Source organism: Carcharodon carcharias, chromosome 10, assembly GCF_017639515.1.
Source record: "Carcharodon carcharias isolate sCarCar2 chromosome 10, sCarCar2.pri, whole genome shotgun sequence".
Classification (NCBI taxonomy): domain Eukaryota; kingdom Metazoa; phylum Chordata; class Chondrichthyes; order Lamniformes; family Lamnidae; genus Carcharodon; species Carcharodon carcharias.
This window is the reverse complement of record NC_054476.1, coordinates 142181783-142195378: the sequence shown is the minus strand read 5'-3', so window position 1 is coordinate 142195378 and position 13596 is coordinate 142181783. Positions and strand designations below refer to the sequence as shown.

Below are 13596 nucleotides of genomic sequence, written 5' to 3'. Positions count from 1 at the left end.
CTGTGCACTTCTTGCATTCTCGCTCTCTCTCTTTCTGATCTGCAGTAGTGCAGTGTTTTAAGGGTTTACTTTAATTTTCATTATGAGCCCCATTATAGTTCTCCAGATGTCACCATGAAACTCTTTCTTTTATTTAACTCTTCCAGTCCGTGGGGAAGGTATTCCCACAGTCTTATTAGTGAAGAAAGGTTTTTACGCAGCAACAATGAAGGAGAGGTGATGAATTTCCAAGTCAGGATGGTGTGCAAGTTGAAGGGAAACTTGCAAGTGGTAGTGTTCACATGCGCATGATGCCGTTGTTCACAGAATCATAGAATGGTTACAGCACAGATGGAGACCATTCAGCCCATCGTGTCTGCGCCAGCTCTCTAACTAAACAATTCACTGCAATCTTGCACATTCTTCTTTTTCAGATAATAATCCATTCCCTCTTGAATGCTTTGATTGAACCTGCCTCTACCACGCTCTCAGGCAGTGCATTCCAGATCTTAACCACTTGCTGTGTAGTTCTTTGCCAATTGCTTCTTTTGCCAATTACCTTAAATCTGTGTCCTCTCAGTCTTGACCCTTCCACCAGTAGGAACAGTTACTCCCTATCTACTCTGTCCAGCAGCCCTCTTGATTTCAAATGCCTCTATCAAATCTCCTCTCAACCTTCTCTTCTCCAAGGAAAACAGTCTTAACTTCTCCAATCTATCTACGTAACTGAAGTTTCTCATCCCCTTGTTCTTCTGGGTGGTAGAGGTCATGGAAGGTGGATTGGAAGGTCTACATCCTTCTCTAGTTTCCCTCCTTTCTCCCCTCATGCTCATGAGACACACCTCCCTCTCCCATGACTACCCCTTCTGGTCCCCATGCTAGCCAATGATTAATGGTTCCATCCTTCAGTACTATCCCCCTCCATTTCTTAACAGCCAGCATCCTCCCTACCTGAAAAAACCCACCTGCACCCACTCTGTCCTTACAGACTACCACCCTTTTTAACCATCCTTTCCTCTGCAAAGTCCTTGATTGTGTTGTCACTTCCCAAATTCATGCCCATCTTTCCTGCAACTTCATGTTTGAATCTTTCCAATTAGGTTTATACCCCTGCAACAACACTAAAACAGCCAAAATCAAAGTCAAGAGTAACAACTGTGTGACTATGGCTGTGATGCATTTTCCCACCTGCTCCTCTGAGCTATGGACATTGTCCATGAACTACACAGTCCTCATCCAATGCTCCGAGATATTTTCTGCTCAGTGTGCTGCCCTCACACAGGTCCACTCTAACTTTATCAAATTGTAACCATAACATCTCCAGCAAGGCCTCCACCAGCTTCACAACAGCACCACCACTCACCCTCACATACCTACAGTTCTTTGTTGGTCTGAATCTGGTGTCTTGTGCATCCCCAACTATTGGTGGCTGTGCTTTCAGCTGCCTCGGCCCAATGTAATGGACAAAATGCTATTAGCACTTAATGGTTCAAAGGGAGGGAATGTGAAATAGCTCAAAAAGGGCAAACTCAATACAAGATTGAACCACTATACAGAGTGGTGAATACACCTGTTGAGACACAGCAACAACTAATTCAAGAGAAAGCTGACTTGCATTTTTTTTTTGCAAAGGAAAAGAATGAAGGGTTATGATAAAAAAGCATAGTGTGGGGTTGAGGCTTAACTGACAAAATAAAATATTGCATTGAGCAATATGATAGAATATGAGCCCTGCACATTCATATGAGTATTCAATGTTAATAAAATCCCTGCTGCCAGGAAGCATAATCAGCATTGATTGACACTTAGCCCTGTCCGTCTACCAAAAAATTGCAATGCAAAAATCACAGAACCTCCTTGCCAAGTAACTTCTATTATTCCCCTACACAGTGGTCTCTTCACCTTCTCCACAGGGTGAGTACTGCTGGCACAATCTCGATGAGTAACCAGATAACCACAGTAAAGTTCCAGTTCAGGGGCAAAATCAGATCGAGCGGGGGCAATACAGATTCCTGTTGAGCTCATAGCTCATTAAATATAATGCAATTGTTACTGCGAATGAAGAGCATGAGTATCCATGGGAATGCCAGGAATCCCCTTGCCCAGCTCCATCACAGAGCTGGTGAAGTATTTGTAATTTCCACTGGAATTTCTAAGACACCGGATTGATTTTGACTGAGTGGTAAAAATGACTCTAGTGTTGGCTATGGCTCAGTTGGTAGCACTCGCACCTCTAAGTCAGAAGGTTCCAGGTTCAAGTCCCACTCTAGGGGCTGGATTTTACATGCCCTTGCATGTTTTCAGTGAGGGCACATAAAATAGGGCAGGTGCCCAGCCCACTATCTTCCTGCCCACCCCGAGCTCAACCCCATAATACAGTAGGTGTTGAGTGCCGAAATTGACAGCCCACCCACCAGATTTAAATAAATAATTAAGGATCAACTGAGCTAGTTAACAAGCCAATTGGCCCTGATACTATGCTGCCCACGCCACAATACAGTTGGCATGGACAGTCAGACAGGGCTGGCAGGCAGTTTCATGAAGAAGATTTTGAAAGCCGGGGGTGGGGCATCAGTAATTACATTGCAAGGTCCATGATTTTTCTTCAGATCGTGTAAATCTTTCGCATTTTACTAAAGATGTCCGTGGAGGGGAGCATTCAGAATTTGAATTAATTTTTTGTTGCCCTGCTTCTGTGGAAAAAAAATCTTCTTGCTGACTGACAATTACACTGTTAAGACAATTGCATTGCTAAAACAGGTGATGGGCATCAGATCACCTATAAATGAGTACAGTTGTAACACTCCAGAGCTGGAAAAGTCTCTGCAGACCAGTCTTAAAAATAAGCCTGCTTGAGGTAAAAAGACTAGGTGTGGACTCATTCTTCCACAATGAGCGCTTATAGGAATTAACACTACCTTCAGGGGTGCCGTTTGCGCATTGGGTGGAACAGCCCCTAAGGTAGCACTCCCACCCTTTCTTCCCCCCACCTACCCTCCAAAACCCACCACCCCCACCCTAAGCTGGCCAAACCCTCCTCGCCCAATACCCCAGGCATTGCTCGCTCCAGGATCCACTGGGCCACCTTCTTGGGACTGGCTAGTTCAGGCAGTACCCACTACTGAGCTCTTGGCGCTGCCGGCTAATCTGATTGGCTGGCAGCTCCCAAAGGTGTGACCTTCTCCCCAGTGAGGCATGGAAGTCCCACTGTTCAGGCAATTTAGCCTGCCTGCAGTGTGCTATGGCTCTGGGGTGTGCTTGGCTGGAGCGGCTCAGCTTGAATCTGACTTTTGTTCTTGGAGGGAGGGCAGTGGTGGTGGTGACCCATCCTCATGCCACCCCAACACCACAGCCTCCAACCCCACACCCTGTAATGTGTGGCCCCAGGACCTGAGCAGAAAAACTTGAGGTTGACACTCCAGTGGAGGTGCCATCTTTAGGATGATACATTAGACATAGGCTCTGCCTACTTTCTCAGGTGCATGCAAAAGATCACATGGCCTCTTTTTAAAGAAGGGCATGGGTCTTGGTGCCCTGGCCAATATTTATCCTCTTAATCAGTACCTCAAAAAGGTGATTCTCTGGTCATGATCACATTGCTGTCTTTGGGATCTTGCTGTGCAAAATGGCTACCATGTTTCCCACATTACAACAGTGACTACACTTGAAAGTGCTTCATTGATTGTAAAGCACTTTGAGATGTCCAGTGATCATCAAAGGCATTACATAGACGCAAGTCTTTTTAAAATCTTTTTATTTAAATTGTTGCTCAACTTTACTCGCCTCTCAAGAAGGAGCGCACTTGGATTTGAACTGGAAAATTTTCCATCAGAATGATGCCTACCTGAACCAACTTCAAAGGGAAAGCTGCAAAGTGACGGTGCTCTTAGACTGGTAGCTGCCTCTTCCTGGCAGCTCCACTGTGGGAATTGGAAAGTATACAGAATGTCATTCACAAAAACTAAACAGGCTCTTGTAAGTCCTGAATACATAGTAAAAGCAGAGTTCAGTGCAATCTCACTGGCTCATATTCTCTCCTATATTACTGCAGCCTAACAATAAGGGTATGCTGTGCTATTATTTAACCTTCTGGACGGTGACACCCCATGCTGCTCCACAAATACTTTATACACATGTTCATCTTTGACAACAGAGAATCTTTAGTGACTGCACAGGACTGGGGAGAAGCATAAATCTTACACAACATTGCTTATTTATGGTACTATCTCTATGATCTCCCAATGGTTCAGTAAGTAAATACACTACAAAAGGAAACTGAGCCATTTAACTACAATGATGTTTGTTCTGTATGGCTCAGCAATGAATATAGTGATAAGTACAAATAAGATTCAGGTAAGCAGGCTGGTGAAGTTGACAGCAAGCAGAACATCAAGCATTATTACAATATTCATATACAGGGGCTGAAAAGAGTCCTTAAGGGGGTTATAATGAGTAAAACCTGCCTCACAGTGACGTCAGGCGAGGACAAGGTCACACTTGGTCGTTACAGAGAAGGGGCAAAGTACAGAGGGCACCTTATTGTCAACGGAAGTTTTTAAAACGTATTCTTTCACAGCAAGTGAGTGTCACTGGCTAGGCTAGCATTTACTGCCCATCCCTAATTGCCCTTGAGAAGATGATGGAGAGCCGCCATCTTGAACTGCTGCAGTCCCTGTGGTGTAGGTACAACCACAGTGTTTTTAGGGAGGGAGTTCCAGGATTTTGACCCAGTGACAGTGAAGGAATGGCGAGGTGGTGAATGGTTTGGAGGGAACTTGCAGGTGATAATGTTCCTATGCATCTGCTGCCCTTTCCTTCTAGGTGGTAGAAGTTGTGGGTTAGAAGGTGCTGTCTAAGGAGCCTTGGTGAGTTGCTGCAGCTCATCTTGTAAATAGTACACACTGCTGCTATTGTGCATTGGTGGTGAAGGCAGTGAATGTTTAAAGTGGTGGATGTGGTGCCAATCAGGCAGGCTGTTTTGTCCTGGATGGTGTCAAGCTTCTTTTGAGAGTTGTTGGAGCTGCACTCATCCAGGCAAGTGGAGGGTATTCCATCATACTCCTGATTTGTGCCTTGTAGATGGTGGACAGGCTTTGGGAACTCAGGAGGTGAGTTACTCTCCGCAGAATTCCCAACCTCTGACCTGCACTTGTAGCCACAGTATTTATATGGCTGGTCAAGTTCAGTTTCTGGTCAATGATAACCTCCAGGATGTTGATAGTGGGGGATTCATCAATGGTAATGCCACTGAATGTCAAAAGGGAGTGGTCAGATTCTATCCTGTTGGAGATGGTCATTACCCAGCACTTATGTGGTGCGAATGTTACTTGCCACTTATCAGCCCAAACATGAATATTTTTCAGGTCTTGCTGCAGAAGGCCATGGACCGCTTCACTATCTGAGGAGTTGTGAATGGTGCTGGACATTGTTTATGTTGGGATATGTTGATTGCGCAAACAGCTTCAGTCAGTGAATGGGGAAGGAGAGCCTCTCTATTCTACAACAGATATAGAAAGCGCTGCTGCAGTCTTAATGGGGTTTAAGAAAAAAGGTAATGAAACTGAAGAGTGCGTGGAGACAGGGTACTGGGCAGCCTTGCTGTTAAATATGATATTTCCATTGTTTGGTCAGACCAAAAAAAACGTGTAAGTGGCACGGCATGTCAATAACTTATCACAACAGGTTGTAGGAAGAGAACATCTTCAACAGAAAAAATCTCTGGCCATTTCAGGATCAACTCCTGTCTGTACAGGATGATGCACTGTTTTATTTGTGGCAGTGGCAGCTGATATGGTGTGCTCTATCACACGATCAAGAAGTGCAGGGCTCCTTCTGTGTCCCAGTTCCTTTACACCAATGAACAACCTGCCTTCTTTTGTAAAGTTGTACAGTAGCGATAGGACTGAATTCAGCGGGTTCTTAAGGTTGGAGAGTGAACACCAAGGCACAGCTATAAATTTCACAAATCTCAGGCAGGATTGCAGGTTTCTTGCTGCCCAAAAGGATTGTGCTCAAATGGAACATGCTTCCCCAAAAGGAGTTAATTCTGGATGGTTGGATCCCTTGAAAAACGAATGGGATCAATATCTGTTCAGGAGGATTCAGAAATAGTAATAAATCTGTTTGCTTGAGATTGCGGTTAGAGAAAACTCATGGAAGAGAGAGGACCCCATGCTTGAGGCACACATTTGTGCACTGAGCAAAAGGTGAGCTTGATGGACTGAATGGTGCTCTATTGTCAGAGGTGCTGTTTATCAGATTAGACATTAAACTTGATGTCACAGAGGCTCAGGTGGGTGTTAAAGACCTCACTGTTTGAGAAGGTGCAAGGAATTCTCCCCATGCCCTAAAATAACATTTCACCCTCAAAACCAAATATATATATATATATACTAGTCATTCATCTCAATGTTGTTTGTGCTAAATGGCTGCAGCACTTGTCTATGTAACTAAATGCACAGTCACTAAATTTCACTGGACAGCAACATACATTTATATAGTGTGTTTAACGTACTAAAGTATCTCAGAGGCGTTTGTACGTGAATGTAGCACACAAACACTTGCTGTAAAGAGTAACAGATGAACAACAGCCATTGAGAAAGAAGCCCTCAATCTGCAAAATCATGTGTACGATGTCCCACCATGAACCACTGACTTCAGAAGAAAGGGGAAAAAATTGTGCTGAAACAAAACACCAGCCTGAGGGTGAGCAAAGGTAAGGACCACGTGGCTTTTTCGTTGTCTGTGTGACTCAATACCACATCAGGTGTTACATTTACCCACGGAGCCACCATGGGAGCTTCTAAACCAAGGTTGAGAGTCCAGAAAATAATTTTAGATCTCAATATCATTTACATATTTAACACATTTACAATCCTGCACTTGTGGATTCAAACAGGAAGAGTCACAGAATCTGGTGGGCTGCATTCCAATTAGCTGTTGTAGGCAACAACGGATGGTAGCTGAGTTGTCTCCTGCATGAAGCTGGCTCTGATGCATTGCTCACACATTCAATTATGTATGCATCATGCAGGAGTAGCCAAAGCCATTTGTACAGGGCATCCTCCATACCTCCAGTAGACCAGGGAATTCTGTGGTTAGCTTTCTTCCACAGCTGAAAGAGGCTGTGTGGAGCAGAGTGCCCTGGAGGCAAAAACGTGGAATGAAGAGAATAATAAAAGATCGTGTGATGTCAATGCAGCCGCTACAACTGAGAGAGGTTTGTCCAACAATACTATGGCCGAAGATAGCAAACTGGTGTAGTCCCAATATGCATGGTTACTGTCCAATATTTAAATTGTAACAGCTTGATTTAACTCTTACTGTTCTGCATTCATGTTTGCCAGACCTGTTTAAAATCTAGCCAGACTTCTGGTGCTGCTGGTGATACCCATTTTGTTTCTAAAGTTGCTAGCACCCTACACAGAACACATGCAATGGAGAAACACTTGCATGCAATTGCTTTTGTCAAGGGGTCTTTAAACTCTTAATTTAGATACTTTTTTAAAAAGCGCATACAACTAGAACACACACAGACACAGGTAGATGCATGGACACATAGAAACATGCAGGTGTATTGGCATGCACACACAGATACAGGTAGACACATACATGCACACACACACCCACGCCCAGGTAGAGGTTTGCACATGCACAGGTACACACATGCATGCACAGTTAGACACAAGTGTATACATACAGGGATAGGTAGACATGCATAAAGATAGGCAGACATACATGCAGGACACTGATGGGTAAACACATTCACATACAGGTAGCCACAGTCAGACATCCACAAGCATGCGCACAGGTACAGTCAAACATATGCAGGCAAACATATAAGCAGGTAAAAAAGTAGCTATACAAGCACAAAATACACTCATTTTTTTTGATCAAAGTTGAACTCTCCAAGCTAAGGCAGGTTATTATTTGGGAGCTGAGAGTGAGTGCAACAATGAGGGGAGAATGCAGAGACGTCCGTTTACAATCTGCCAAATCCTCACACCCTATGGTGTAGGAATATTTTATAACGTCTTCTGATTTTTAAAAATAGAATTAAATACATTATTTAAAGATTTGAATTTAACTTCTAAAAAACAAAATATAAAATGTTATTTTTGTCCATCAGGAATTTTGTACACATTGGATTCTGCTTTTCTTGTTGAAAGACCATGTGGCAGTGAAAACCCGCACAGTTCAATACAAAACACATTATTTACTTTTTTGTTTGCAGGTTATTTTCTAACTGTTAGCTCTCTTTAAGTGGATTCCTCTGGCCACCAGTTATTGAAATTATTGTTAATGGGGACAGGGGCTTATAGAGGAAATACGTTCTCAATCATTTGTCGATTTCCTCTGCATATAGAAAGATCTTTATTCAGCATCATCCAATTTAAATACGGCCCTCATTTCCCTCATCTGCTTGGCCCACTCTCAAATATCAGTTCTTCTGCCATGGTACGGATACCGCTTATCCAAGTTCATGCTCACACGCAGAAGCCCCTACAGTTGCAACATACAGCACAACAGACACTAGGAAAAGAAAAATTTGACCCATATTGCATCTTATCCTCAGGAAATCTCAAAGAGCATCTTGGACAATTAAATACTTTTGAAGTACGATCATTGCAAAATGCAGAAAAACCCACCTGCCAATTTGCAAGGTCCCACAAATTACAATGAAATAAATGACTAGTTAATTTGTAATGATGGCATTGGTTGAAGGGTGATTATCGACCAGGATGCTGGGAGAACTTGCTGTTTCTCCTGCGTACAACCCTCGTGATTTTTTTATATCCATCTGAAAAAGCAGATGAAGCCCTCAGTTTAACATCTCATGCTGAAGTCAACACTCCAACAGCTCAGTGCTGTTGTCCCCCAGTGCTACACTGAAGCATCAGCCTTGATTATGTGCTCAAGTCCTTGAGCAGGCTTGAACAAAAAAAACTTACTCAAGTTCAAATACAGTCAGAAACTGTACAGTACCAGATGTGAATCAACTGCTCATTCAAAACTTCAACTAGATGATTTAAATGTTATTGCCACAGTACTTGCAAACTGCTCCCAATAGATGACACTATTGATCATAGAGGTAATAGAGCATGCGTGGAAATCAGTCCATTGCCTATTAAAAACAGGTGAAACTTCATATTAGGTATGAATTTAAGATTTCAAATCACTGAACATTACAATATATAGTTTATTAAAAATCCTGCATCTGCACACCTTGTCACACTTTTAGTATCAACAATTTCCAATTCTGAATCTCTCTGCCCACACTAGTAATGGATTGTGTCCATGTCCACATGTCACAAGCCTATTACAATATCTGGTCCCACAAGGCGTCCTTGTGCCCAGCCTGTGAACCCACTCAGAGCCTCTCACTACCATCTTGATTTTCAAAAGATAATTTTTCATTCAGCATTTTACCCTTTTCTTTTTGAGCTTTTCCGTTTAGTTGAAATATCAATGCATATTTATTCCTTTCACGGAGTTAATCATCCTTATGCCTACTCAAGGCCAACTGAATTTTAAAAAATGATTAACTAAATATTCACCTCTCCCTACCTGCACTTTCCATTACCATAGACTAATGTAACTTGTTCCAGTCTGAGTAATAGCTGCAGCAACACATTGCGCCTTTCACATTTAATGAATAAGAATGATGTGAAGTTGTGTCCCTCTTTCTGCTTCAATGTCCAGGCCCAACTATAAGTCCAATCACCATGATCTAGTTGTTCCAGACAGTATGGTGCAGCCATCCACAGGACTGCCTGCTGAGTAGGTATTCAGAGTTTTCTCCATGCTCATGGTTTTTAAAAAAACTCTCAAACAATTTATGGTAAGACTCATTCAACAAGTTCAGAGCAGGTTTCTGCTCCCCACCAGTGTTTCTTAAAGTTCCTTCTCCTCCAGTTTTGAATTGAGCTGCCCAAATGGATTTATGGATACTCCTGCTGACCTCTTTTTCCTCAAAGAGTATCCAATTGATCATCACAACCCCCCTCTTTTAAGTTTGGTTCTGGCATCTCCCCTCCATCACCCTAATTTGGGATTGCCTCCTCTGTGAACTCCTCAACCCCCATTTAGTTGAAATGTCACGGCCCCACTCCCTCGTTCTTTGAGCTTTGAATTGGTGCTGGTGACTACACCCACTCACAAACATGGAATTAGGCATGGGATGACTCCCCTCTTGAGCAATTCAGATGGGATTGCTCCCTCTCCTTCACAGATCGAGTAATCTTGGAGCTAGGCAACAATCATCCCCACCCCCAAAATGACCTCTTCCAATCTAAAAGGGCAGCTGCTCTTATTACTCCAGGATTTTATTATAAATTGAACAATCCCAGGTACCTTTCCTCAAGAACAATTCTACCCTTCATCCACACCTCCGTCCTCACTTCCAATGCCAAGAGTGAAGAGCTCATGAATTTTTTTTACCTCCAAGATTCCAGTGCTTCAATGTTGGCCTCTTTGGTTCCCCTTCATCTTTCCCCAGTCCAGCTCCAACCTCAAAACCACCAAGTAACTTGATTGAGTTTTTGATGAGGTAATAGAGAGAGCTGATGAGGGTAATGTGGTTGGTGTGGTCCATATGGATTCCAAAAGGCGTTTGATAAAGAGCCACATAACAGGCTTGACAGCAAGGCTGAAGTCCATAAAATAAAACAGGCAGTTGAAGCACTGATGAGAAGTACAAAGCAATGGTCAATGATTATGTGGAGATGGTGGCATAGTGGTATTGTCACTGGAGATCCAGGATAATGATCTGGGCTTGAATCCCATCACACCAGATGGTGGAATTTGAATTCAATAAAAGATCTGGAATTAAAGTATGACTCAAAGTCTATTGATGATCTAAAAACCATTGTCGTAAAAACCCATCTGGTTCACTAATGTCCTTTGATAATGATAGGTTTCAATAGAACATAGACAGTCTGGTGGAATGGGCAGGTGCAGGAACAGACAGCTTAAGTTAGATGTGCACTAATTGTTGAAGTTGGCAATGAGGGTTGAGAAAATGGTTAAAATGGCATATGGGATCCTGGGCTTTATAAACAGAGGCATAGAGAACACACCAAGGAGGTTATGATGAACCTTTATAAAACACTGGTTCATCCTCAACTTGAGTAGTATGTCTAATTCTGGGCACCGCACTTAGGGAGGATGAGAAGGCATTAGAGAGGCTGCAGAAAAGATTCACGAGAATGGTTCCAGGGATGAGGAACTTCAGTTACATGGACAGATTGGAGAAACTAGGGTTGTTGTTCTTAAAAGAAAGGTTGAGAGGAGATTTGATACATGTATTCAAAATCACAAGCAATCTGGACAGGTGCACAGGGGGAGACCAATTCCACTGGCTGAAGGGTTGAGAAGCAGAGGACACCGATCTAAGGTGAATGGCAAAATAAGCAACGCCAACATGAGGAAAAACTTTTAACACACAGCAAGTGGTTAGAATTGGGAATGCAATGGCTGAGTGTGTGATATAGGCAGGTTCAATCGAGGCACTCAAGAGGGAATTGGATACTTGCCACCCAATCCTGGCTAACTTTGTATCAGCAAACTTCAAAGAACCACAGAACTGTTACAGCACAGCAGGAGGCCAATCTGTCTATTGTGTCTGCACCGGCTCTCCGAATGAGCAACTCGCCTAATGCCATTCTCCCGCCTTCTCCCTGTAACCCTGCACATTCTTCCTTTTCAGAATACAGTCTTAATTCCCTTTTGAATGCTTCAATTGAACCTGCCTCCACCACACCCTCAGGCAGTGCATTCCAAACCCCAACCACTCGCTGCGTAAAAAAGTTTCTTGCCATATCACCTTTGCTACTATTACTAATTACTTTAAACCTGTGCCCTTCGTTCTCAATCCTGAGTGGAAACAGTTTCTCCCTATCTACTCTGTACAGGTCCCTTATGATTTTTCATACCTCTATCAAATCTCCCAATCTTCTGTTCTCTAAGGAAAACAGTCCCAACTTCTCCAATCTATTTTCATAACTAAAATGCGCCTCCCAGAACTGGAAGCAATACTCCAGCTGAGGGTGAACTCCTTGCGCTTGTACTCTATGTCCCTATAGTAAAGTCCAGGATACTGTATGCTTTATTAACTGTGCTCTCAACCTGTCCTGTCACTTTCAAAGACTAATCCACATATGTGCTCATGTGCCTCTGCTCTTGCATCCCCTTTAGAGTTGTACCTTTATTTTATATTGTCTCTCTAACATTCATATTTCTCTGCATTGAAATTTATCTGCCACCTGTCTGCCCATTCCGCCAACTTGTCGAAGTTCTACACTATCCTCCTCTCAGTTCACAATGCTTTCAAGATTGTGACATCCACAAACTTTGAAATTATCCCCCGTACACCAAGGTCTAGGTCATTAATATATATCAGGAGAAGGAAGAGTCCCAACACTGACACTGGGGAACTCCACTACAAACCTTCCTCCAGCAAGAAAAACATCCATTAACCACTACTCTCCATTTCCTGTCACTCAGCCAATGCTGTATCCATGCTGCTACTGTCTCTTTTATTCTATGAGCTATAATTTTGCTCGCAAATCTGTTGTGTGGGACTATATCAAACATCTTTTGGAAGTCCATCTAAGCCACATCAACAGCATTGCCCTCATCAACCCTCTCTGATACCTCTTCAAAAAACTCCAGCAAGTTAGTTAAACATAATTTTCCCTTAAGAAATCCTTGCTGGCTTTCCTTAATTTATCCGCATTTGTCCATGTTGTTGGAATATACCTTTAAGGGATAGCAGTATGCCATCACTAGAAGGCATCATGTAATCCAGTCTAAGTTTCACTTTGGACTGTGAGCAGAGCACAGAACACACAGCTCTGCTGCTGATGCCTTCAAGTTTTCTACCTTTGTCTATGTGTTCTCATAGGCCTTGTTGAAATAAATGAACCCTTAACATGTTTACACAATCCCTTATGGTGCCTTTAGTATCACTATAAAAACACAACAGGTGACTATTAATTTTGTCCGAATTATTGTTTTTAGAAGTTTCCCTACCTCTGAAGTTAAACTGACTGGCCTGTAGTTGCTGGGCTTAACTTTAAACTCTTTTTTGAACATGGGTGTGATGTTTGCAATTCTCCAGTCCTCCCAGACCACTCCGAGTTGAAGGAAGACTGAAAAATTATGGCTAGTGCCTCTGCAATTCACTTTATTGTACAAGGAGAAGGGGTTACTTAATAGTCTCATTGTGCAGGGTCCTTTAGGGAACAGTTACCATAACATGATAGAATTCGGCATTTGGATAGAAAGTGAAGTAGTCTGATCTAAAACTAGGGTCCTAAATCTAAACTAAGGACACGACGAAGGTGTGAGGGATGAGTTGGCTAAGATAGATTAGGGAACATCATTAAAAGGCATGATGGTGGATAGACAATGGCTAATATGTAAGGAACGAGTATATGCATTGCAACAGTTATACATTCCTTTCTGGCGCATAAACACATAGGAAAGCAGCCCAACCATGGCTAACAAAATAAATTAAGGATATCCAGAGGACATCCAAAGAGGAGTCATATAAAGATGCTAGAAAAAATAGTAAGTCTGAGAAATGGGAGCAGTTTAGAATTCAGCAAAGGAGTA

General features: G+C 42.7%; 1 protein-coding gene and 1 non-coding gene across 5 annotated transcripts in view; one reads left to right on the top strand and one right to left on the bottom strand.

Moving 5' to 3' along the window:
- smg6 (SMG6 nonsense mediated mRNA decay factor) overlaps positions 1–13596 on the bottom strand; it is a 417242-nt gene that overhangs the window by 134097 nt on the left and 269549 nt on the right. The gene's annotated exons all lie outside the window — the stretch shown is intronic.
- Positions 2569–2681, top strand: LOC121283661. Its single transcript, XR_005944310.1, has one exon. It is a non-coding gene; the product is annotated as a U5 spliceosomal RNA (small nuclear RNA).